Raw genomic sequence first — 26,416 nt, forward strand, 5'->3', positions numbered from 1 at the left:
CATTATGTGAACATGGAATCACCAACTGAGGTATAAAGTTACCCCTTACCTCAGTGTTCGTTTATTATGCTCAACAGTCCTTAAATCTATGTGAAATTTCCACCAAACTTCCACACAATTATTAGCTGTGACACTGTCACTAAATAAGCCCAAATTACCTCTTCAATAAATATGAAGGATTCAACAAAAAGCACAGAAAGTTGGAAACTCAGAAAGGATGGTTCAGTAATAAACAATAAATGTTCCAAAATTAGCATTAGCTACAGACACGGCTACAATCAATAGTACCCACAATCCCTAAATGTTCTGACAATAACTGTTAAATGCACCAGTAAACACTCTATAATAATTCTCTCTACAAGCCACTAAATTTCCCGACAAGAGACTAGAACCTGCACCAAAATGGGGTGGCAGTCCGTGCCTGTGCAAAGTGGGAACCACACAAACAAGGAAATAGCTCGGACACAAACCAGGAAACAAACAAACACACAAGACACAAGCCAGGAAACTCCCTCCTTTGAGAGTAAACTGCTCTAGCACAGTCAGCACAACCCCCACACACAATGCAGGGAAATATCCTTCATGAGTCAAGATATTAAGTCCAATACTAGTCAAGAAACCGCCTCCAGAGTATCCACAAACTACCCCAAACCTTAAAAATAAAAAGAGGAAATGAAGGTCACAGAAAGCAGACAAATCTCAAAAACGAAAAGGAAAACATTTACACATACTAATTCACCACTAATACTTCATGGGTTTCCGGAGTAGCGTGCTTCAACACCCCATCAGGGGTAACAAGCATTATATAAATACAAACCTTTTTTCCTCCTCTATCCTTCTGCTATCCTTCCGAATACAAATAACTGACTAACCTATCCACCACTTAAAATGTACTTGCATGTTTCACTATACAAATTCAAAACGAATCCTCTATGGGTCCCGAAGTAGCATGCTACTCATCGAAAAGGCGCTTCGATGCCTCGTTCGGGGTAAGCGCTATACAAATGCAATTACAATACAATAAAATAAATTATGCACCAAACCACAAGGAACCCTGAAATGTTTTATCTCACGTTCGGGTCAACTGTCTCTTTTGGAAACACAAAAAATTCAGTGAGGAAACGGTCAAGGTTTGGCCGTTTTCTCTTTGATGGTTTGCATATCCTTGTGTGCCCTCAAAAGCTATGCAATCAAAATGCATATACAATTTTTCAACTGTAAGGTGAAATTAAAATGAATTCACTTCAGCCTGTACTGTACTCTAAGGACTGCTCTCAAAGCTATCGTTATTCTGCACCTGGAATATTCACTTGTATCTGTATCTACATAGCTACTATACAATCCACTTCTTGCATGAATTGAGCATGGGGATAAACCGGAAGCGGAGTATGAGGACTCCCTCTTTTTTCCCCATTAAAGTCCATGATCAAGATCATCAAGGATCAACAAAGGGTTTCTCGCAAGAGGCAGATAAGGGGTGTGAGGGAGGATGAAACCAAGTGATTAACTAGTCAGTAAGTACCTCTAGGAAAACGAAGCTTGTTATAAAGAAGAATAACCTCCCGAATTAAATACTAGACTAGCTTTAGGAAGGCAGTCAGAATCTTTAACAAGAGAGGAATCTATGATAGAACTAGCGACAAGGAGAGGAAAGGCGAGAAGGTGAACAGGATGTCAAAAGACTCAGATCAAGTACACCCGGAGTGGGAACAAACAAGGAAAGCACAGGGGGTCCCCTAGACATACTGAGGGAGAGGACCACATAGATACATATATTGCAACCTTAGTACCAGAAGCTGTAAGAAACGGAGGGGCCAGAGATGAAGGGGAATTGAGAAATATTTCTCAGTTAATTGGGAAAAGCAAATGAAATCACAAATTCAGGGGGTAGTAACTGACATTCCGAACAAGAAATGAACGACTATAAAAGACAGAGGGCCAGATTCATCAAGCCGAAAATGGCTCGCAAAGGGCCAGATTCTGAGAATCTGGCCCTTTGCGAGCGCTATTTTTGCATTTGGGATTCATCATCCCAAATGCAAAAATCGCATTTGTAGAAATCGCAAATTTGCGAATAATTGCATTTAAATAATCTCAATTAGAGATTCCTTAAATGCAATTCATGAACCATTCAAAAATTGCGAATTCGCAATCTGGGGCCGCTATTTACCGCGAAGTCTGACTTCCTGGTAAATAGCGAAAACTTAGAAAAATGCACTTTAGTGCATTTTTCTAAGTTGTATGTTACACACACACATCCTTTGGACATGTGTGTGCGCAACACCAGTGTACATGAGCATTTCAGGGGTGCTACAGGGTGTCCTTTGGACACCCTGGCACCCTTGAAATCGCTTCCTTTTTGCGATTCGCTAATTGTGAATCGCAAATAAGGAATGACTCCCCATTCATTCCTATGGGCCTTTAGGCCCATAGGAATGAATGGGAAAGCCATTCCTTATTTGCGATTAGCAATTAGCGAATCGCAAATAAGGAGGCAGTAGAAATCGCTATAATTATTGCGATTTCTACATGAATCCTGTTTTGGGATTCTTTAATAGCTATTCCTTAATAATCGCTATTAAGGACTCGCAAAATAGGACTTTGATGAATCTGGGGGAGAATGTTTGGGAAGGGTGATTTTAGTAAGTGAAAAGATGTGAACACAGTGAAAACCCAGATACTACACTTCTACAGCAAGAAAATAGGGGAAAGGACAGAAAATGGAGAGCTTTAAATAGATCACACTTGTTGAAGGTGATTAACAAAATGCAGATCGCTTCAACAGTTAACCTTTGGAGACCTCAAGCAGAAGAGGTTGGTTTATAACAAGAGAGGAAAAGAGGCATTAAAAGCCGAGCTACATTTCTAGAAGGTAAAACAAGACGTGCAGAACTAAGAAAAAAGAGCTTGCAGGTCTATGAATAAGGTTAGTACAAGGTATTGAGTTGACAAGAAGTCAAAAATAAAATAAAACAATTCCTAATTAAATTCAAATTAAACAGTCCTTTAAGGCTGGTAGGAGGGAAATGCAATGGCGATCACTAGGGATAATGATGGAAGTATAAAAGTGACTATCCCTCAAGTTCCTTATCGTTAGGGAGGACTCAATAATTTCTACTGAAAATAGATTTTCCTGTTTGAGCTCAAGCTGGGATGTGGGTAAAAGAAGAGCGAGTGCTGTAGACTAGGATGTGGGGTCACTGGACAATGTAAAGGTATCTTCATGGAAAGTACATGGCTTATCTCGACTGTTTTAGACTTTGGTGACATGTTAGATAACATTTCTATCATTTGTCTCCAAGAGACCCTGTTTTCTGGTGAAGTACCTAAGTCTGAAGGTTTCTAAGATGGCACAAGAGCAGAATTGGCTAAATGCAGAAAGTGACTGGATTCAATCAACACTGAATGCAAACTCTTTAAATCTTGAAGCCATAATAGTGATCAAAGTATATATTTTACTTAGAGGAAAGCAATTTTATGAGATCCAAATGTTCTTGTTCGAGGCAGATTTATGCTCCAAATGCAACAAGTATGCAAATACACTAAATAAACTTAATGAGTGATTTACATTTTCATATGAACACTACACAGAAAAATGATGCAATAAGGGATATGCTTAAGGAATATTCAACAACAAAAGTAAATTTCCCAAAGAGTGTAAAAATGAAGATGGGACAACAAATGCAGACCTGTCTCTTAGAAAAGTAGACTTATTTATCTTTACAGGTCGTTTGTAAATGGCTCCCCAGCAAGGAAAAGTAGACTTATTTATCTTTACAGGTCGTTTGTAACTGGCTCCCCAGCAAAGAAAACATTTAAGATTTGGCATCAGAACGGACCCATAGATTACATATTTACTCAATCTTGAAATTTTACTTCATTTATAAATTTCCATGTGGACATGGGATAGAGGAGGACCACTGGCCTATAAGCGTAGAACATGAGAACAAGCATTTACAATGCAATGGTCTCGGCAATATTATAGGTAGAGCTATTGGTATTGCTCATTATTTTTTTATCTTTTTTGTATCCCTAAATAAATGGCATTGTCATTTCTATTGGCATTAGCTTTTTTTTTTGCATATGTGATACCTATTGCATTAGCAGAGAGAGAGTGAGGTAGTGAGAGAGAGTGAGGTAGATAGAGAGTGAGGTAGATAGAGAGTGAGGTAGTGAGATAGAGAGTGAGGTAGTGAAAGAGTGAGGTAGTGAGGGAGAGGGATGTTGTGAGGTAGTGAGATATAAGCATAGAGTGATGTTGTGATGTAGTGAGATAGAGAGAGAGGTAGTGAAAGTGAGTTAGTGAGATAGAAAGAGTGAGGTAGTGAGATAGAGAGTGATTGAGGTAGTGAGCGTTAATTGAAACCATATGGAAATAAATGTGCGTAATACAACAAATCAAAGGCAAGAGTACAGCGAGGAACGGCTCACCTTCACTTCATTTACAATGCAATGGTCTTGGGATTATTAAAGGTAGAGCTATTGGCATTGCTCATGAATTTTTTAAACATAAATAAATGGTATTGTCATTTACAATGGCAATAGGTGAGCATTAGAGAGTAGTAGAGAGGACACACTCATTTTGTTAGGCACGGGGAGGGGGTCAGGAGCTCACGCACAAGCCACGAGGGGGGGAGGGGGTCAGGAGCTCACGCACAAACCACGAGGGGGTCAGGAGCTCACGCACAAGCCGGGAGGGGGGAGGGTGAGGAGCTTACGCAAGAGCTCACGCACAAGCCACGAGAAATTGGTAATTGAAATTCTTAGACAAAATATTCAGATTGCAATTGATGCTGGTAACGCTGTTTTCGTAGCAGCTAATCAGCGATTACAGCCGTTTAAAGTAATTTATAGATAGTATTATACATCAATGAGATTACATTGTGAGACATTCAGGTTTATTCCAAATGTCCCCCAATGCTAAATTGAGCAAGTGGATTACATTCGCACATTTCTGAACTATAATAAAATAACTTGTTTCTGGGCGGAGGTAACCAAAGCAGTTTGGACAGGAGTACAATTTGGTTATCTAGGCTCAGAATATTGTCCTTGGAACAGGTGCATAATCCTGTGGCACTGTTTTATTTTACAGCAATCTGTACGGCTAGGTTATGCATTGCCCAGGAGTGGATCAGCACTATTCTACAGAACATAGATAAGTGGTGGGGTCAGTTCTGGAATTATTATGAATTGGAAAGAGTAGCCCTGGTATTAAGTGGGGGGGAAGGAAGAACACCATTTGAAATATAACATGGGGACCAATGGCCTAACTTGGGAGCAGGCACTACTTTATTCGTTTTCACCTAAATGCTTAAATGCATATTCTCTCTACACACATATCCAATACAAGCATAATAATATGCATACCGACATTCAAACCCTTTGACACCCCTAATCATAAATCCAATACCCACATGCCTATACATATACACATCAACAGGCTTACTAACATACATGCCAGCCAACAACGCACACAAACATATCTACTCACGGGCATCTCTAGTGAGGGGCCCAATGGGGCCCGTTGCCCAGCTCTATTTGTCTTGCTTTCCTCCCCTGTGCCCCCTCCCACCATGGTTGGTAATTTTACCAGGAGGCCACAGAAAAAAACAAGAAGACACTGTACCTTGCCACACACATTAATGTCTCCTACTACACTCAATTGAAAGCAGAGATGTTTGTTTTAATTCTTTACATTTGAGGTTGCATGATTGTTTATAAATGTATTCCAATTGTAAATATGCACACACATAAAATGTGAGATTTAAAATGTATGCGTGTATGTGTGCATATCTCCTATGTAGATGGCCACACCAGTTTTATCTGTGGCACAATGTTACACGCCTTAAAATAAGCTTGAAGAGATGCTGAGGGTACCCGCATGCATACACACTAATACGCATACCTACATTTATGCTAACACATTACAATGTGCAAATCTACAGTATAGTGACACGCATACTTACATACGCACATATATAAATCATACATATACCTACTCAGTCACTAACGTGGCGCAAACCTACATCCTTGCTGAAGCGCATGTCCACACGCACCAAAGCGAGCACAGACCACACATATTAATACATACTAACACACAGAAACCCATACACTCACGCATAGTCACAGAAACACAAACTCATACTTATTCACGCATGCACACCTGCATCAATACCTACACATAGACACATACACCAACACACGTACCCACATTTACACTCATACAAACACATCCCGATACATTGGCGCACACATACCCCAGCCACATACACACTCACACACATGCCTCCTTAGTGGCACACATACCCATTGCAACACCCGACACAAACATATACTGAGTGAAACACACGGTCACACTCACATGGCCACGCGCGTGCCTCACATACATAATGGTAGTAAGGCGGGGAGGTGTTGAGAAGAACCACGCCCGGTGACCATTCCATAGACATACCCAAGGCTGAGGGGGCGGGCTATTCTCTATAGACGTTTTCTGTCCCTTGATCCTGGCAGGTCCCTCGGGATGACGCGGGACCGAGCATAAAGGACGCCTCCTCCCACAAACACACACTGTGGCTGGGGGATGCCGCTGCACAGCGCCACCTCTCTGTTGGAACTTGGCCGCTTCACTAGAGAAACCTCTCACCTACTCCTGTCAGAAACACCCCTCTAGAGAGCTCTCCAAAGGACCTGCTCCCCAGCCTCTGACACAGATGGAAACAGCGGAGGGGAGCGAAGGGGACATAGAAAGGAGAGAGGAAGGAAGAGGTGGCAGAGAGAGGGAAATTAAGAGAGAGCGTGCGAGAGAAAGAGGAGGGGAGCGGGGGAGAAAGAGGGAGGGAAGGAGAGAAATGCGGGAGAGAGGAACATGGGGGGGAGGAAACTGGGGGGGAGAGAGAGTGTGGGGGGCAGAGAAATAAGGCGCAAAGAGAGAGAGAAAAAAGCTCGGGAGCGAAAGAGGGGCTCCCCGATATATACCCAAAGATTCTGAACACAAGATTTTTTTCCCATTAAATACATATTCATTCGCTTCAATTATTGGATAATTCAAAATATCATAACCCGGCAAGAAATAAACCGTTGTTTCATGAGGAGATTTCACGCGTCTTACAACTTTCCTTTAAAGAGTTGTCTATTGTAACTGCAACGATGGGGCTGGGCACGTTTGAAATGATAAAATTGTAAATGATGAAAGGAGGAGCGTTGCCGCAGTATGTCAGAGGTGCGCGTGAGCCTGGGCGCTGGTGCGGTCCTCCTTACTGGTGAGTGGGTCATTGGCTTCCAGATCCTGTCGAACCCCGATCTTGTACCGCGGCCACTTCTTTTCTCGTCACGAGGCGGCCTCTGACGCAGACCACAAAGGAACCTGCAGAATTTACAGCCGCCGGGGCACAGTCAGATCTGAAACCCGTGGCGAGAAGCGAAACTGCAACTGCATCCAGGCGCTAGCGTGCCGCGAAAACAACATCAAGAGACAACCTTTCACCAGATGCATGAAACAAGCGGCAATACGGTCCCCAAGGGCGGGACGTACCCAGCCGAAGTATTGCCACCTCATAAGCCTCGCCGAAAAACCCCTTCCCGCCGCCCTAAAGAACGGGTTATTTCTCAGCGCCATGAATATGCAGTTGGTTTAAAATAAATAAAGGACAAAACAACCTGAATTATCCCTCCACATTTCGTGCGTGTTTTTTTCCATAAAGGGGCCTATTCAGGCCGCTCTGCGCGGGCTTTCATGGCGCAGCGTTACATCTGTCAGACTAATTGAGCACACAGTGGTATGGGGGGCTAACACAACTGGGCAGACCATATTAATCAAGGCGGCGGCATTATGTTAAGGCGCGTTAACAATTGCATAGGAGAATAAAGTACACCGGGCAGCCATTGATCCAGAGTCCGTCGTAGGTGACACCGGAGCAGTGAAGGACGGCCCCTTGCCGCTGAATGTGTCGCCTCGCCACTGCCCCTGCAAAGGAAAAAATACGCACTAATTTTACATTTAAATTGTGACAACTAGCAGCTCCATAAAGAAGGGATTACGACAAAGAGGGTCACAATGGCCCGGCTGGGTGCAATCATTGTAAATGCACCCTTGCCAAGCCACTGAAAGTAAACATGGAAGTAAACTAACAAAAACAAGTAGCTACCAGCTTGAAAGCAAAGGACAATTCTTAATGTTCTCGTTTTCTCTCAGTATTAGAGAATGAAACGCCTGGATTTAAATGCCATTGTCCTAATGAGCAGAGAAATGACGACAGGCCAGTGCGAGAGAAGTCTCGGCCTCCTCTCCAGCACTCCAGACCGGAGGTATTTTAAGTACTGCCGTGTCTTCTCTCGTTCATTAACTTTCCCTCAACACAACTCCGCTCGCCTCTGGAAATAAGTTGGCAAACTGGAAGCCGTTTATCTCTTTTAGCTCGGGACATGATCCAATTAAATAAATGCAGATTTACATTTGCATCCATCAGGCCCGGGTGCGGAAAGTATGTGGCAAGCGCAAAGCAAATAAGTCACTTTTCGCAGGAAGGAGGCGTCGGGACAAAATGTGCTGGGTTGCATTAAATGTGTGGGGGTGAAGGGAGCTGTTGTCTGTTTTCAAGGAAAGTAATAAATACGGCTTTCTAAGTTACAAGAGACCATATTAAAGCTACATCTCTTGCTCGGATGTCACTTCATGCCTTTGTGCTGCAGGGGCGTGTGCCCTCATACCCAGCGTGAACTCTTACTTGACTTTTTGAAGAGCTCGTCTTTTAGTTTGCATCGCCTTGGGTCGGGAATTACCAGAACTTTGTTGCCTTTTAAGTGGCAGCGGGAGAGGATGCAGCCGGCGGCGGCACCTCGGGACACTGCTTTCTCGCAGTCTCCGACGCTGCTCGGGTTCCCGTTACCGGCTGATCCTGCCCGGCTAGCGCAGTCCGCACACATCCGTGCCCTGGAAGCACACACAGCTGCCTCGCCTCGCGCTTCAAACCTAATGCACAGCGCCTGCAGGCAGGCTGTGTTGGGGATCGGGTTAACTCGCATGCCTCCGCACCCGCTGGGTGGAAAAAGCCTGATCACGAAACAGAAAGCAATCGTGTTTAGGAAACAACAAAGCTGCGAGTGGTGCGCGCCCATATACTTTCAATTATCGCGCCTGGGAGCATTAATTGAAACCATATGGAAATAAATGTTCGTCATACAACAAATCAAAGGCAAGAGTACAGCGAGGAACGGCTTACCTTCACTGCGAAGGAAACAAAATGGCGGCCTCAAGCTTCAGAAATTTTTCGGATTCGGGGGCGTGTTTTGCTGTCCTGAGTGACGGACGACGTCACGAGCTAAAGAACAGCAAAACTTACGCCCCCGAATCCAAAAGAGACGGGGCTAAATCAGAGTGACGGCTCTCTCCTCCAATGGCTGGCCTCCATTTAGGAAGCCAGCCAATGGAGGAGAGAGGGGCCAGGGAGGCGGGTTCTTAAGCCCTACTAAGAATCATTAAATCTCCTCCCCAGACTGCGCAAGCGCAGCCTTTAGGTTCTCGACCTAAAAAGGAAACACGTATTAATTCACCAGCCAATATTCCCTAAGAGAGTAACTACCTGAATAGATGACAAACATTTGGAAATTCTTAGTCAGTTCCATTATAATTCTAAACAAGAACATAGTGGGCATAATATAATAGAAATGGGGAAATATACACAGAAACGTTTGCGGTTTAGTATGTTGCCTAAATAGCTTTACTAAGAATACAGCAGGTATCACAGATGGAAAACATAGGCACCCTCTAAGACAGTGAAATAGTTCAAAGACCAATGACGGTCATTAAAACTAAAGATGAGACAACTAAGATAAAAAAAAAATAGGTAAAGCATGGAACTTCTCAGATGAAACAAAGTATTATAAAATTAAAGCTGAATAGATTTTCTTGCTCCAGCATTTTAATTTTTTACTGTTGCACGTACATTTCCAAATAGCTGAAAGGGGCGATAATTAAATCTATAAGAAATCAGATCAGTAAAATTATCAACTAATAATCCTGATGGATTATTAGCCATAGCCATCCCAGATGGATACGAGATCACCAGAAGGGACCGCACCAACATACCAGGAGGAGGAATCGCGATTGTCTACAGAAATACCCTCAGAGTCTTGACCTGCACGACAGAAACCTCCAGCACCGCCGAACACCTGCACTTCCAGATCCACACCGACCCCAACACCACTCTCTGAGGAACACTCGTCTACAGACCCCCCCAGTCCCCAGCCACAGTTCATCAACGCACTCTCCCACATCGTCAGCATGCACGCTCTTGCGTCAGCAGACTACATCCTCCTCGGAGAACTGAACTTCCACTTCGAGAACGCCGACGACAGGAACTCTGCCGCTCTGTTGATAACCTCGCCATCCTTGGACTCAAACAGCTTGTCACAACCCCTATCCACACTGCCGGCCACACACTCGACCCCATCCTCTCAGCCAGCAGCCCAGCACCTTCAGCCACACCACTGAACTCCAATGGACCGATCGCCGCTGCGTCCACTTCACCTTCAAGAAACTCACCACGCACCGCCACCCGCTACGGATTCCCTACTAAAGCTGGAACAAGGTCCCGGAAGACCAGCTCATCTCCACCCTCGCTCGAGACCCACCGACAAACATCATTGACTCCGACACAGCCACCAGCAACCTCCGGCAATGGATCGACGACTGCGCCAACACTGTTGCCCGATCAAAAAACCCTCAAACAGACACTCCGACAAAAAGGCCAGCTGGTTCACCACCGACCTCCAGGGAACCAAGCGAACTTGCCGAAGACTCGAGAAAAAGTGGCGCCACGAAAAGACACCGGAAAACCACACAGCACTAAAGAACACCATCCACAAGCACCACCAACTCATCTGAGCCACCAAAAGGTCCTCCTTCAAGATACGCATCAACAACAATGCACACAACAAAACAGGGGTTTTCAATATTGTGAAGGAGCTCTCCAACTCCAGCTCCAACTCCAACGACATCCCGCCGTCGCAAGAGCTATGCGACACCCTAACCACCTTCTTAAACTGCAAGATCGCAGACATCCACGTCAGCTTCAACACCCAGACCTTCCCTTCTGTCACCAACACTGCAGAACCATCGCCCCCCAGCCTCACCAACCACCTGCTCTCCTGGACCCACGTCAACAACGACGATATCATCAAGACCATGAACACCATCCACTCCGGTTCACCAACAGTCCCATGCCCTCACCACATCTTCAACAAAGCAAACCGCATCATCGCTCCCCAACTTCAAAAGATCTTCAACAGCTCCTTCGAGACCGCCACCTTCCCGGAAAGCTGGAAGTACTCCGAAATCAACACCCAACTCAAGAAATCCACAGCAGACCCAAAGGACCACAAGAACTTCCGGCCCATCTCCCGCCGTCTGTTCCCGGCGAAAGTCATAGAAAAGTTTGTCAACAGGCAACTGACCCACTTCCTTGAGAAGAACAACATCCTGGACCCTTCCCAATCCGGATTCCGCAGCAATCACAGCACAGAACCACCCTCATCGCTGCCACAGACGACAACAGGACCCTACTAGACAATGGCAAAACCACGGCCCTCGTCCTCCTGGACCCGTCGGCCGCCTTCGACACTGTCTGCCACCACATCCTATGCACACGCCTACACGACGTAGGAATATGCGACAATGCCCCGGACTGGGTCCCCTCCTTCCTCACCGACAGAAACCCAGAGGGTTAGCCTCCCACCTTTCCGTTCCAAAGCCACCAAGATCATCTGCGGCGTACCCCAAGGATCATCCCTCAGCCCTACCCTCTTCAACATCTACATGGCACCGCTCGCCAACATCGTCCGCTCACACAACCTCAACATCGTCTCCTACGCCGACGACACACAACTGATCCTCTCACTCACCAAAAACCCTGCCACCACCAAATCCAACCTCTGCGAAAGAATGAAGGCCATCACCAGCTGGATGCATACCAGCCACCTAAAACTTAACTCGGACAAGACAGAAGGCCTCATCCTCGGATCCACCCCCTCAGCCTGGGACGACTCTTGATGGCCAGCCGCCCTGGGAGCCGCACCCACACCCACCGACCACGCTTGCAAACTGGGGGTCATCCTGGACTCATCTCTCTCAATGACCCAGCAAGTCAACGCCTTCTCCTGAGGAGGAGACAGCGTTGACTTGCTTCAACACCCTTTACAAGATCTACAGATGGAGCCCCACCGAAACCAGAAGGACGGTCACACAGGCCCTCGTCAGCAGCAGGCTGGACTACGGCAATGCCCTCTACGCAGGAACCACGGCCAAACTCCAGAAGAGACTCCAACGCATACAGAACACCTCCACACACCTCATCCTCGACATACGCCGCCAAACCCACATCACTGCCCACCTGAAGGACCTGGACTGGCTCCCAGTCAAGACTAGGATCATCTTCAAGCTCCTCACCCACAAAGCACTACACAACACCGGACCAGCATACCTCAACGAGCGTCTCAACTTCTACACCCCGAACTGCCATCTGCGCTCCGTCGACCTCGCCGCCGTTCCACACATCCACAGGACCTCCACCGGCACGATATCCTTCTCCTACCTCGCGGCCAAGACAAGGAACACCCTCCCCACACAGCTGCGACAGACCCAGCACCTGCTGACCCTCGGGAGACTTCTCAAGACCTGGCTCTTCGAGCAGTAGCTGTTCCCCCACCCACGCTCAGCGCCTTTAGACCCTCACCGGGTGATTAGTGCGCTCTACAAATAAGTGATTGATTGATGGATGTAGATGTAAAAAGCTATGCTAAAACACTCCTTCAGTAAACCAAAGACTGGATTGAAGTGAATAATTTAATTCCGTTAGAGCAAGGAGGTTTCACGGAAGGACTTGGGACAACAGACAAACTGCTTAACTCGCTCGGCGATTGCACAGAAAGCAGTGGAAATCAGGGGTTACTTATTATGTTGCTTCTTGGACTTCTGCTCTGCCTTTGATCTTGTAAACAGAGAGACCCTTTGGCAGACATTGAAATCTATGAAAACATCCAGGGGACTCTTTGCAGTTTGAGAGAGCTGCATAGAGACAATTGGGCTAGAGTGGAATTAGGCAGAATTTGATCTTTCTCTTGTGAGATACCTATACAGAATAGGCTATGTTAGGGATGTGCATTATCACTCACGCACTTTGCACTCTATCTATCTAGATTGCACAGAAAGCAGTGGAAATCAGGGGTTACTTATAATGTTGCTTCTTGGACTTCTGCTCTGCCTTTGATCTTGTAAACAGAGAGACCCTTTGGCAGACATTGAAATCTATGAAAACATCCAGGGGACTCTTTGCAGTTTGAGAGAGCTGCATAGAGACAATTGGGCTAGAGTGGAATTAGGCAGAATTTGATCTTTCTCTCGTGAGATACCTATACAGAATAGGCTATGTTAGGGCTGTGCATTATCACTCACGCACTTTGCACTCTATCTATCTAGTGGACCTCCCAGAGAAAATACAGAACAAACATTTATTTCCACCCAAAATGTGGAGGTCTACACATCCAAGGTCTACTGTACGCTAACGATCTGGCAATTCTGGGTTTTACTGAACTTGAACTCCAAAGGAAATTAGGAGTATTCAGTAAATATTGTGCAGATAATTACCAGGTTATTAACATGGGAAAGATGAAAATATTAATTATAGGGAAAAAGAATAAACTGTTTACATGATTAATTGGCAACTAAGTCAGTGGAGGAAGTGTCCTCATATAAATACTTAGGAGTGATATTCAATAGCAAACTTTGTGGAAATTGCACATGGACACTGTAAAAATCCGAGCCTCCACATCAAGAAGGCTAAAGAAATTGAAAGGGAATTTTGTGGAATCTTAACTAAAACCTGTGTTGACTGCAAATAACTGCATATAATGCAATGATGCCCCCACAAATGTTATATGGGGTCGAAGTTCTGTGTTTAGGTGCTACAACTGACTGAGATAGGACCGATGGACATTGGCATAAACATTAGGATTGCCTAAATTTACAATGACCCAAGTAATAGGATGGCAAGCTCATTTAACACCCCGGAACTTCATAGCGATGAATTTAAGATTGTGATTTTGGAATAAGCAACTAAGGGCTCACATTTCACAAATCTCACGTTATTATATAAAAGAAATTTAAAAAATAGCTAATTAGAATAGGCCAGGAATGCAAAGAGGCATCTTGAAACAATGGGTAAAACATTTAATATTGAGGAACCTAGTTTGCCTCCAAAGAAAGAATCAAACATGTGGACATTGGGGGAATATCTTGGTAAAAAGCTACTGTGTAACCGTACTTGATGGGGTTACTAGAAGACTGTTTATCCCTCGAACACGCGTATAGGATTATGTGGCTGACATATATTAAAGATAGTCTCTTTTCCCTTGGCTTAGAGCACCTATTTACATCGCCATTAAACTGTCTCTAAAAAAGAAATCAAGTATCTATTCCTAAATCATAGGGCCACAGCGAGAGCGAAAATGAACTCTGATAAAGCATCTGTAAAACTGTATTTAGAAGGTCTAATTGATCAGGAAGGTGCAGCCCTATACTTATTCTTTGTTACCAATTTACGCCACTGATTTTAGTGCGGTTTCATTTGAATTTTATCCCCTGCATGTTTTCTTATCCAGCCGGAATCTATTCTAACCACGATCTCCCTCCCTGCCCTTGTGACGGCATTGCCTTGCAATCAAATTTACACATATATATATTTATTTTGCCAATTCTAATTGCAACACCGCAATAGATTCATCCGGCCACTCATGCGCAGATATATTTTTACCCAATGCCGCCCAGGAATGGATTTTTTACAAACCGCTGCCCGATCAATTGGTATGTTACTCTGTGGCGTCTATTACTTCTCTAATGGAAGACTACTCAACTGTGTAATAAGTTTACATGAACTGTGTGTTTTTATTCTTTTTTCTTTGCCTTTAATTGATATTTTTTATATACATTTATTTATTATTTATTGCAAGATGTTTGTATTATGAAGGCCGTAGCTGAAATGTATATTTTTGTACTATTATGACCTTATTCTTAAGAATTGAATAAAGTGAGTGACTGACTAACTGCTATACCCGGATACTCAAATTTGGTTACGCTTTCTAATCTTTTCAGTTGCAACCCTATATTTCCTCCGAAGGTCTTATGAGGTCTAATCATCAAATATTTGTTCTTATTAACATTGATTTCTAATCACTTTGTTTCACAGTAAACGTTAAAGTTGTCAAGTAGCAACTGCAATCCCTTCGGGGTTTGTGACAGCAGAAGAGTATCATCTGCAAATAGGAGTGCAGGCCCTGGGTCCCTTCTAACTTAGGAAAGTCATGATTACACTTCTGAAGAGCTTTTATAACATAATTTACATATAGTGAAAAGAATGCAGGCACGAGAACACAACCTTGTCTCACTCCCCTGCACACAGGGATACTATCAGTAAGTTCGCCCTGGGGGTCCCAGCGAACTTTGGTGTGGCTGCCCTGATGCAATCTGACTATCTGAATAAGGAGGTCTTCATGAACTCCTTGCATCAAGAGGGACGACCAAATAAACCCCTTGGGACTAGACCAAAGGCTGCCCTCACATCGACAAATGCAATGTATAGATGACCTCCCTTTAATTTGATGTACTTCCACCCAATGCAAGTAAGCCTGAACACCTGGTCCATTATTCTGACCCCTGACCTGAACCCAGCCTGATAAGGTGCCAATCTTATTTTTCTCTGTCTACTCAGTAAGTTTATTCAAAATATGTCTAGCATATACCTTTTGCAGAGTATCCAGGAGACTTATTGGTCTAAAGTTAACCGCATCGTGACAATTCCCTTTTATAAAGCTAGGGATTATTTTGGCTCCTTTGCAAGTGTCAGGGACCGGGACTCCTGTAGCTACTGAATTACATTGCAAGTTGACATAAGGAGTCCAAATCGATATATATAATGCCTCCGTAAATCCCTGAAATGTTGTCTGTGCCCGGCATGCTTAAAAGGCAGCACAGGCATGGAGAGTCAATCGATAGTCTCTAGGTTGACCAGGGCATGATCTTTGTTGGACGTGCTAAGTGGTATTAAGGTATGCCCAATTGGCGTCCCCATGGAGGATGTTTCCCTCAGTGTTACTGGATTCTGTGTTCAAGACGGAGCTGGGAGAAGAAATAGAGGCCTTTTTCCCCCAGAAACAAGGGTTCGGTAAACAGTGTGGAAACGGTATGGGAGGCATTTAAAGTCATGATGCGGGGTTTTTGCATCTCCAAGAGCTGCGGGGTGTTGAGGGACATCCAAAGGACAATAGGGAAGTTAGAAAGAGAATTGAAAGAGCTAGAAGTTGCGATGACGAGGGACGGGGATCCAGAGGTACACAAGCAATTTAGGGATAAGCTTTCAGAATATGAGGAAGAGGCAGCTAGGGAAGTTAAATATAAGGGAAAATACTGGACTGCACGTAAATACTGCGAAGGGGAACGGCCAGGTAAAATACTAGCGGCGATCACGAGGAAACCGCGTTTCAGTACTAACATAATGGAGATAGTTACGCCAGAGGGTGCACGTCGTCAGGACACGCAAGGAATTCAGGAGGAATTTGTGACACACTATGGGCAGCTCTATACTTCTCAACAAATGGATGGAGTGCACTTCGGGAATTTCCTAGACGATATCGCGCTCTGTTGGTTGAGTGATGTCCACAGGATGTTTCTCGGCGCTCCATTAGAGTTGGATGAGATAAGGGAGGCGATTATGTCGCTGACTAATGGCAAGGCGGCGGGACTAGATGGACTGCCCGTTAAGTTCTATAAGTGCTACATAGATATTATGGCGCCAGTCCTAAAGGAAGTATTTGAGGAGTCTTTGGAAGTTGGGGAATTGCCTGGATCAATGAGGGAGGTAGTGATAACTTCTCTGCTGAAGCCGGTCAAGGACCCGATGGACACGGATTCATATCGACTGCTATCTCTCATCAATTGCGATGCGAAGATACTTGCTAAGGTACTTGCAACACGATTAACACTGATTATGACTAAGATAGTGCTACCGGACCAGGCTGGCTTTGTGCCAGGACGGGCCACAACTCATAATCTTCGTACATTGTTTTCCCTGATTCCTACCATAGCCCCGGAGATCCCAGTTGCTGCTGTATTTCTCGACGCAACGAAAGCGTTCGACTCAGTAGAACGGAACTATCTTTTTGCCATATTGCACAGAATGGGGTTTCCCAAAGTATTTGTGGCGTGGATAGAACTGCTTTAAACTAAACCAGTTGCTAGAGTGCTTATTAATGGCGTGTGGTCACCCCAGATACCCATAACGAGAGGCACAAGGCAGGGATGCCCTCTCTCTCCGCTGCTGTTTCCTATGGCAATAGAACCGCTGGCATGCCAAATTCGTCAATTGCATAAGGCTGGAGCTTTCAACTGTTTCCAGCGTCAGATAGGGGTGTCATTATATGCAGATGACATCACATTATATGTAAAAGACCCGCAGCTCCACCTTAATCCTATTTTGCGCGAGTTCATAGTATTCGGACGACTGTCGGGTGTCCAAATAAATTGGAATAAATCGCAGTTTTTCCCGCTCACGGGTGCGGTAACGAACTTCCAGCTTGATTACCCACTTGAGTGGTGCGACACTAATCTCCGCTACTTAGGTATTGTGATATCTCTTAATAAGGAGGAGACACTTAGACTTAATTATGGCGTGGCCATTACTAAATTAGCCGACAACTTCTCACGATGGATGTCGCTCCCGCTGTCCATGGCGGGTAGAGCGTCGCTCGTAAAGATGATGGTGCTACCGCGTTTCCTATATCTATTTCAAAATATTCCTTATTACCCTGGTGCATATTTTTTTAAATGCTTGAGATCGGAACTCCTTTGTCTGTTTTGGGGGGGTAGGCAGCCACGGCTGCGATGTTCCATTCTGACACAGCCCTATGAGAAGGGGGGCTTTGATGTGCCGGATTTTGAGGTCTATTATTTAAGTGCACAGGCGCAGTATGCGTACCACTGGATGAATCCTACACCCTTTATGCCACAAATAGCGGCTGAGGATTGTGTCGCGCGCCCTCTTCCCCTCAGCGGGATGGTACAAGGCACGGTGGAAGTTATAGATACACAATTCACCACGGTGACATGCACGATTGACGCATGGCGCAGATTGGCGACGGTCCTTCGAACTCCACTGTTGTATTCCCCCGTGATGCCACTCACGTATCATCCCCGTTTATCGCTTCTACAGGAGATGGGATTTCAATTAATGTGCAAGAAGTTTAAGATTGCCACATGGGGCGACTTGTTCCTCAACGGGCAATTTCGCACTAGGGAACAGCTGTTTCCAGAAACGCAACCAACTCCTTTGGAGGTTTTCTATTACATCAGGTTGAGACAGGGGCTGAAGGACGTGCTGGGACACTATCCAGACGAGCCGGAGGTAGTGTTACCGTTGCATGCTATGCTGGTGTCGGATGGCCGTCATCTTGTTTCTAAATTGTATAATAATATCCGGCTACATCGCATGGAGGTGGAGAACCCGGCACGACAGTTGTGGAGTCTGGATATAGGTAATGACATTACTGACGATCAATGGAAATATTGTTGTACTATCACTGCTAACATATCTTCTAGCTGTAGGCTCAAAATTATTCATTATAAGTTTTTACAAAGATTCTATTACACGCCGGTTCGGAAGCTAAGGTTCCAATTGGCGGATAATGATAGATGTGAACGATGTCATGCGGAGGGAGCGGGATTCATCCATCTGGCATGGGAGTGTCCTGGGGTGTATGACTACTGGTCTCAGGTGCACGATGCATTACAGATTATGACGGAATGGGTCATTGATAGGGACCCGCTAGTTATGCTGTTGGGATATACATTGAATGTACCTAAGCCCATTTGTAGGTTTATGGATGTTGTCCTGCTGCTCGCAAAGAGGAGGGTAGCATGCCACTGGGGTAGGGGAAGAGCCCCAAAGTTTAAGGAATGGTTGGATGATGTGGTATACTGTCAGGATCAACACAATATTTACGCAGATCTATTGCCGGCTCGAAGCAAGCCGAGAGACATCTGGGGTCCTCTGCAGCTTTATCTGATAAATACTGCTATGCCACGTGAGGGGTCAGAGGATGGCAGCGAGGGGGTTGGGATGTAGGTAGAACACTCCTATGGATACATCTCCTAACACCGATGGGGGGACACCGTGAATGCTTCTCACTGTATAATGTTATGTAATGTTAAAGATTTAAAGGAGACATCGTTGTAGTGAGGCTGCTCGACTTCACCTGTAATATTTGTTTTGCTGCCCTGTGAATTGACTGTAAGAACTAACACAGAGACTGTATGACACCGACGAGAATGGGCTCACTGGTATTTTTCTGTTTGCTCAGATTGCTGCCTCGGACAAATGTACCTATACGCTTGTCAATTGAATGTAACTAGCATGACTGTAACCAACTTGAATGTCTTTTTTAAATGAAAACTGATAAATAAAGGTTTAAAAAAAAAAAAAGTTTGCCCAATTGGCTAATATCACTGTAAGTGTGAAGTAATTAAATTTAATTTAAAAAGTACTGGCAAATTTTTATGTGGGGGAGCCTTTAACTCAATAGAGATCAATCCACCCACTATGTCTGGGCTCTCAGGAGAAGTCTAACGTTGTCATACTCTCTGCTATCGCTAGTGATTCGCTTTGCTTTTAGCATATCAGAGTGCATTACCGACAAGCATGGCGATTTATGCCTAACCCAGTGTATAATTTTATTTGTCAGTGATTCACCATCCTTCCTTGTGTTCTGTCTTAGTTTGAGCAAACTTGTCCTGAGCACTATGTTACCTATGTGTTTTTGAGTACTTTTATTTTTTTGTCCATTATGGCGATGAGGGAAACGGAAATAGACGTCTTTTGTACAAGGAAGGGGTTAGTGAGAGACTCTCTCGATGTTTTCTGCAGAGGGCAAAGCATGGGGAGGTGTGTGATGTCGAGGCATTAGGGAATATGTGAAACTGCTAAACACCCTATATCCCGTTAGTGTTGTATAATCTGTGACGGACAGACCAGTATATACATCGGGCCTCTTAGTCCCGTCCCACTTGCTCGATTAGTTTGACTACTCTAGGAACTGGAAGAGATCTGGGAAGCCCTGGGGCACACAGTGAGTTTCAGTACAACCTGTCCTTGGGACTTATCAGTGTGCATGTTATGTGAGTCAGTGATAGCTGCGCATTTAGACTGGAGACTACTACACAATCCCACCTCCTTTTTAGGTCTCGCCAATGCATCGCGCATGCGCTGCGTAGGAGGAGACCTTTAGCCATCGGTCCCCTTTTTAAGCCACAACAGTGCATGAGTTTCATTGCCTTCAATGGCAACGCGTGCACGTGTGGCTATTCCCTTGCGGGCTCGAGCGCTGACACGATTTGTTTGTAATTAACTTGCAAACATATGGTGTCAGCGCTCGTTCCCGTAAGGGAAGCAGGCGCAGGCCCCCTCCTCTCTCTCCCTCCCCCCCTGCTGCCAGCGCGAGGCGCAGCATGCTTGTTTTTTTATGTCAGTCCCCCCCCACCACAAGCAGGCATCCACTTCTGTCTTTTTGCTGCGATCAGCTGTAATGACAGAAGTGGATGCCTGTTTGTGCCCCGGGGGAACTGCAGGACTTCAGACAAAGCTGCACATGCACAAACAACATAAGTGCATGCAAGCCGCAGTCATCGGTGAAAATGTCAGTTGTTTAATCACCAGAGTGTGCACTGGACGGACTTAGGTAAGTGCATTGGAAATACTTTTTTTACCTCTGCATGTACTGGATTGAAGCTGCAACAAGGCTGGCAGGGAGGCTTTCAGACCTCCTTTGTTGAAGTTGTAGCCATGGTGTGTGTTTTTGGAAGTTCTGCAATTGACTGGAACCTTGCAGGGCATTTACGGCGTGTCCTCCGCTCCCGACCGAGTAGAGTACTGCTTCTCTGAGAGCAGAGAACAAGTAATATTAGCTAAGTACACACACCGGTCTATCTCTGAGCACGCTGCCCACGGCGTGTAGCAGGAAGGTGCGCTTCACCCCTCCCCCGTCCCTAAACTGCTATTATAGTATGTGCCTGCCACTTGTTGGAAGTACCTTGGGCCCAGGTAGAAAAGTGTGCTTTGCCATGGCCCTCTCCCCAATGTACGTGTTTTCTACTTATGCCTTTCGTGGACTGCGGGATGTACTACAATATAACAATGCTTTGCCTGAATTTGGAGTGATTTCTGGTTCATATGTTGCACCTCTGAGCTGTGGAATGCTTACTACAGGGTGGTGGTTAGGGGGGGGGGGGCGCGTTGGGGGTGGAGTTTGGTACGACCCCGTTACTTCTTTTAAACAAAATTGTGATGTATATATAAAAAGTGCTTTAACTGATCCACAGTCCAAATGCTATTCAACAACATTTTTTCCACTAAACAGATAGAAGTATCACCCCCACTTCCAGTGTTATGGTCTGACCATTTTTTAATAAATTTTGATGTCCCTTATCATATTACAACAGGGCAGAGAGGACAGAGTAGTGTGACTCGACGATCAAGAGCTTTCCACCGTATTTCGGTGGAAGCGATGACCGACGCTATCTGTCTTCATCCTTGCGAGTTTACTGACGATCTGGAGTTAAATCTGGAGGCGGTGCAGAAGTGGCTAACTGACAGATTTGATGAACTGGCCCCTGTGAAGACAGCCAATTCAGCTTATCATTTAGCCTCTGCTCCATGGTTTACCCCCTCACTAAGAAAAATGCGCCAAGAGTGTAAAAAAACGGAAAGACTCTGGCGACGAAAATATGAGTGTGAGGACAAACAAAGATATCGGGACATGATCAAAACCTATCACAAACATATTGCTGAGAGCAAGCAAAGCTATCTGGAACGTAGAATAGATGAAGCCAGCAATACAAGTAAAGAACTTTTTAGAATAGTCAAGGAGTTTACTACTCCTGTTGCCTGTTCTCCTTCCCACTCTCATTCTGAAGAGTGGATAAAGCAACTTGCAGCTTTTTTCGCCCAAAAAATCAAGACGATTCAGGAGTCTTTCCCTGTTCCAGACCCTACAATGTCAGCATACAGTCCCACTCTTCCCTCTGCGAGTGAAGATATTATGCCCTTTTTTTCGGCTTTCCCTCAAATGACCTGTTTAACCTCTTATGATCTTCTATCCCGACTTCAGTCAGGTTCTCCTATGGACCCCTGTCCAGCTAAATTCCTGGCCAGAGTAGCTTCAGCTGTCAACAGCCTGCTGAACCCTCTGTTGAACCTTTCTTTGTCTACGGGAGTGGTTCCCCCGGCATGGAAACATGCACTGATTTTGCCACTAATCAAAAAGCCAACTTTAGATCCCCTGACGCATGCTAATTACAGACCGATATCCCTTCTCCCTGCTCTAGCGAAGGTTGTTGAAAAACACGTGCAGCTCTCGATTACCAACTACATCGAGAGCAACAACATCCTTAATGACACACAGTCGGGGTTTCGTGCTAACTATAGCACGGAGACAGCCCTTCTGAAGGTCACTGAAGCTATCAGGGAGACTCTCGATCTAGGGGGTAAGGCTGTATTAGTCATGCTGGATCTGTCGGCGGCTTTCGACACCGTCCCACATGACGGTCTCCTTTTAAGACTCCAGGAGATCGGGTTCCATGGGACGGTGTTGGACTGGTTCAGATCTTTTCTTTCGGACCGTCGACAGGTGATCTGGGCACCACCGTTCTCCGCTGAAATGCCGCCGCTAGAGGTGGGGGTTCCCCAAGGGTCCATTCTAAGCCCCATACTTTTTAATATCTATATGGCCCCTCTGGCGGCGGTGGCGGAGGCTTTTGGTGCCCAGGTCATATCCTACGCTGACGACACCCAGCTCCTGTTCACGTGCAGGAAGGGAGAGGCGTTTGATGGGGCAAAAATCAGGGACTGCCTTGGTTCAGTCTTTGCGTGGTTCCAACGGCATAGCCTAAAGTGCCACTCAGACAAGTCTGAGTTGCTTTTTTTTGGTTGTGCTCCCGACCCATGCTGGAAATCCTGGTGGCCTCAGGACATGTTTCCTCCCGAGACGGTATCAATGCAGGCCAAAAATCTTGGTGTGATCTGTGACACTGACCTGTCCTTTAGATCCCAGATCAATGCATTATCAGGGAAATGCTTTAGCATCTTGAGGATGCTTAGAAAATTCTTACCGATGCGATCACTGCAATACAAGAAAATGTAGTTCAGGCATTAGTTGGATCACGATTTGATTATGCTAATGCCTTGTATGTGGGTCTGCCGAAATATTTGCTGGCAAGATTGCAGATAGTACAGAATTCAGCTGCAAGGGCTATCTTTGGCCTTCCACGCAGAGCCAGAGCCTCCAATCTGCTCAAGGAGTTACATTGGCTCCCTATTTCTAAAAGAGTTATTTTTAAAACTCTTACTTTGGCGTTTAAGGCCCTTCACTCTGTAGGCCCTGAGTATATTAAGAAGAGAATGGCTTTTTATGTACCAAGGAGGACGTTGCGATCGGCTTCATCAGCCACGATTGTGGTCCCGCCTATCAAACGCGCCCGGATGGGTGGTCGGTCCTTCCGCTATTTAGCGGCCCTCCACTGGAATGGGCTCCCGATCTCTTTGCGGAAAGCCAACAGCCTTCTTATTTTTAGAAAGGAGCTGAAGACGTGGCTCTTTTCTGCGTGATCTCCATGACCACCTATGAGTTGCTGTATGGACATCCTGGTCTCTGATCTCTTTGCTAAAGCGCCGGGACACCCTCGTGGGTAGCCGCGCGCTATAAAAGAGTGCGCACATAACATAACATAACACTGTTTATTACACTCGTTGAAATAGGTTTTGTAAATAAAGCAATTCATTACAATTTCAATTGCTCAGGTGTTGTCTAATGCTTTGTTCAATTTCACACGAACATTGCCTTGTTTTGGGGAGTGTATAAGAACTGTGAGCGCTCAGAAGCTCTTGTTTTTCATCGCCAACTTATTGCAAATCTTGATTAATCATGAAAATGGATCCGTTCTGGGGCTTCTCCAGTGATCAGCTCTGTTTGCACTTTTGGTACATGGCCTGTCCAAAGTAAGGAGCTCATAGTCAGTGCTCATTGAATCATGAGATTTAGCCAGAAAAATCATGTCCCTGCCCTCCACTCCGGGCCTCCGAAGCCCCCTCCTGCCTATCTCTGCCCAACAATATCTATCCCTCTCCCAATCTACCTCTTTCACCCTACCAGTGTCTAGTACCCTCGCCATCCCATGGTCTCTCTCCCCCGCTCATCCCTGCACATCAGTATTTATCCCTGCCCCAATCTACCCCGTTCATCCTACCAGCGACTGACACTCGCAGCCTCCCATGATCTCTGTCTCTGGCTTTCTCTATCATACACTCCACCCAATACCACTCAGTGCCACATATTTATATGCTACATAATTACACTGCGCTCAACGCAACATACACTCCAAATACCACTCAGTGCCACATAATTACATGCCACACAATTACACGCCACATAATTACACTGCACTCAATGCAACATACACTCCATATACCACTCAGTGCCACATAAGTACACTGCACTCAATGCAACGTACACTCCAAATACCACTCAGTGCCACATAATTGCATGCCACATAATTACACAGCACTCAATGCAACATAACCCCATGCAGCTAAATGGCGCTATGGATTAAAAGCGAGGTGTTGAGGCAACTTGCTGGCAAAACAAGTCGAGCCAAAGAGAATCTCGTATCTTACAGAGATCTACAGTAAAATGGACTGCTGTTACATATGGAGTTTCACACACGTTGGTTCAATGAGGAGAAAATTGGTTGTGAAAAAGGGAAACCCCTGGAATCCAACCCTAGGGGTGACCCCATAATTACAACTCGGTGATACCTGTCCGCACTCACACAACAATCCATATGAACCCCAACATAAACACTTGTTGTATGTAACAATATGTGAACATCAACCACATTATGATGGGTAGTCAGATCTAGTGTTTATCTGAGAAGGTTCCATGGAATAGAATCGTTCAGCCCAGTGGTATCCGTTCCCAAACGAAACACCCACCGTTGTTCTTTCTCCAAGAGACCTGCCTCTGAGGGTAATTGTTCAATTATTGTCCACTGTAGCTCATTCACACAGTGTTGTTGTTCAATAAAATGAGTTGACATCTTAGTCGTTAACCTCTTACACCTGATGTTGCTTTTATGTTCATTTAATCTGACCCTGACAGGTCTGGTGGTCATACCCACATATTCCTTTCCACATGGGCAGGTGATCAGATAGACTACATTCTTACTGTTGCAGTTCGTGAATGCACGTTGTTCCCATGTTGTTCCATTGGTGAAAATTAGATTCTTACTCTTTTTTGTGAGGTGGCAGTTATTACAGTTGCCACATGGGTAGTGCCCATGTACGCCTTGTAACCTCGTCTGATTTTCGATAGGAGGGGGTGGTCTGGTGTGAACTAGTATATCTCTTAAGTTTCTGCCCCTTCTGTGGGCAAAAAGAGGTTTCTCCAAAGTTAAGTTAACAAGAAGGGCAACAATGTGAATTGGCAGCCCACAGAGGAGTCAGACCCACGTGTCGTAACAAGGAGTATGGCGGCGAATCAGGCGTCAACCAGCCACAGGGGGACTTAGTTATAAACATAACCCCGTGGCCACTTACTGATCTGCAAAAGGAGGTGTTGAATAAAGGCCTGGGTTACGTCCCTACCAATAGACCAGACATTTTCCTACTCCACAAGGAAATGCAGGAGTTTATAAGAACTATAAAGCTACGGGCATTCTTCAATGATAAGGATCCACCAACAGAGAGTTCTGATACTGGTCTGAGACCCAAGTCTACATTTACTCCACTTGACAACCAACTTCCTGTTGAAGTATTCACTTCATTCGAGCCGCGTTGTGGGAAGGCAGGCGATTAGCTGTTGCAGTAACCGTGAGTTATAGACCACAGAAAGAAGCCGTTTTTCACTGTACCTATGTCGTTCTGAATACGTAGTTCTCCTACTGAACCCCTGACATTGATTTTTAGGTTTTCTGATTAAGAAAGGAAGGATTCCCCTATACGCTAAAGGCTCATGAAGTCCAGTATTTGGGAACTCTAAGTAAGATTTGGATTCCTTTCTGTTGTGCTCTTTTGACACCTGAGCACAGAGTATTGTTGGTGTTGCGTGTATATATGTCTGTAGTGTCCCTTGTCTTTTTCTTTTTCCTTTCCAGGTCCCAATTATTTTTCTGGGTCTCACCTGATGTTTTTTCGGAGAAGCATGATTCTTCTTCTTCATACCTGTGACAGTTAGATTTGTATGTTTATTTATGATTTTGTCTCCACAGGTTCTGACGCCAATTGGGCGCAACGACACTCACTTACATTTAACATTGTGAGGAACATTA

At 45.2% G+C, this 26,416-nt stretch overlaps 1 protein-coding gene across 1 annotated transcript in view; it reads right to left on the reverse strand.

The window, feature by feature from the left end:
- Positions 1 to 26,416, reverse strand: part of CCDC93 (CCC complex scaffolding subunit CCDC93) — a 1,137,947-nt gene that overhangs the window by 893,296 nt on the left and 218,235 nt on the right. The window lies entirely within an intron of this gene.

Source organism: Lissotriton helveticus, chromosome 3_1, assembly GCF_964261635.1.
Source record: "Lissotriton helveticus chromosome 3_1, aLisHel1.1, whole genome shotgun sequence".
Taxonomy (NCBI): Eukaryota; Metazoa; Chordata; class Amphibia; order Caudata; family Salamandridae; genus Lissotriton; species Lissotriton helveticus.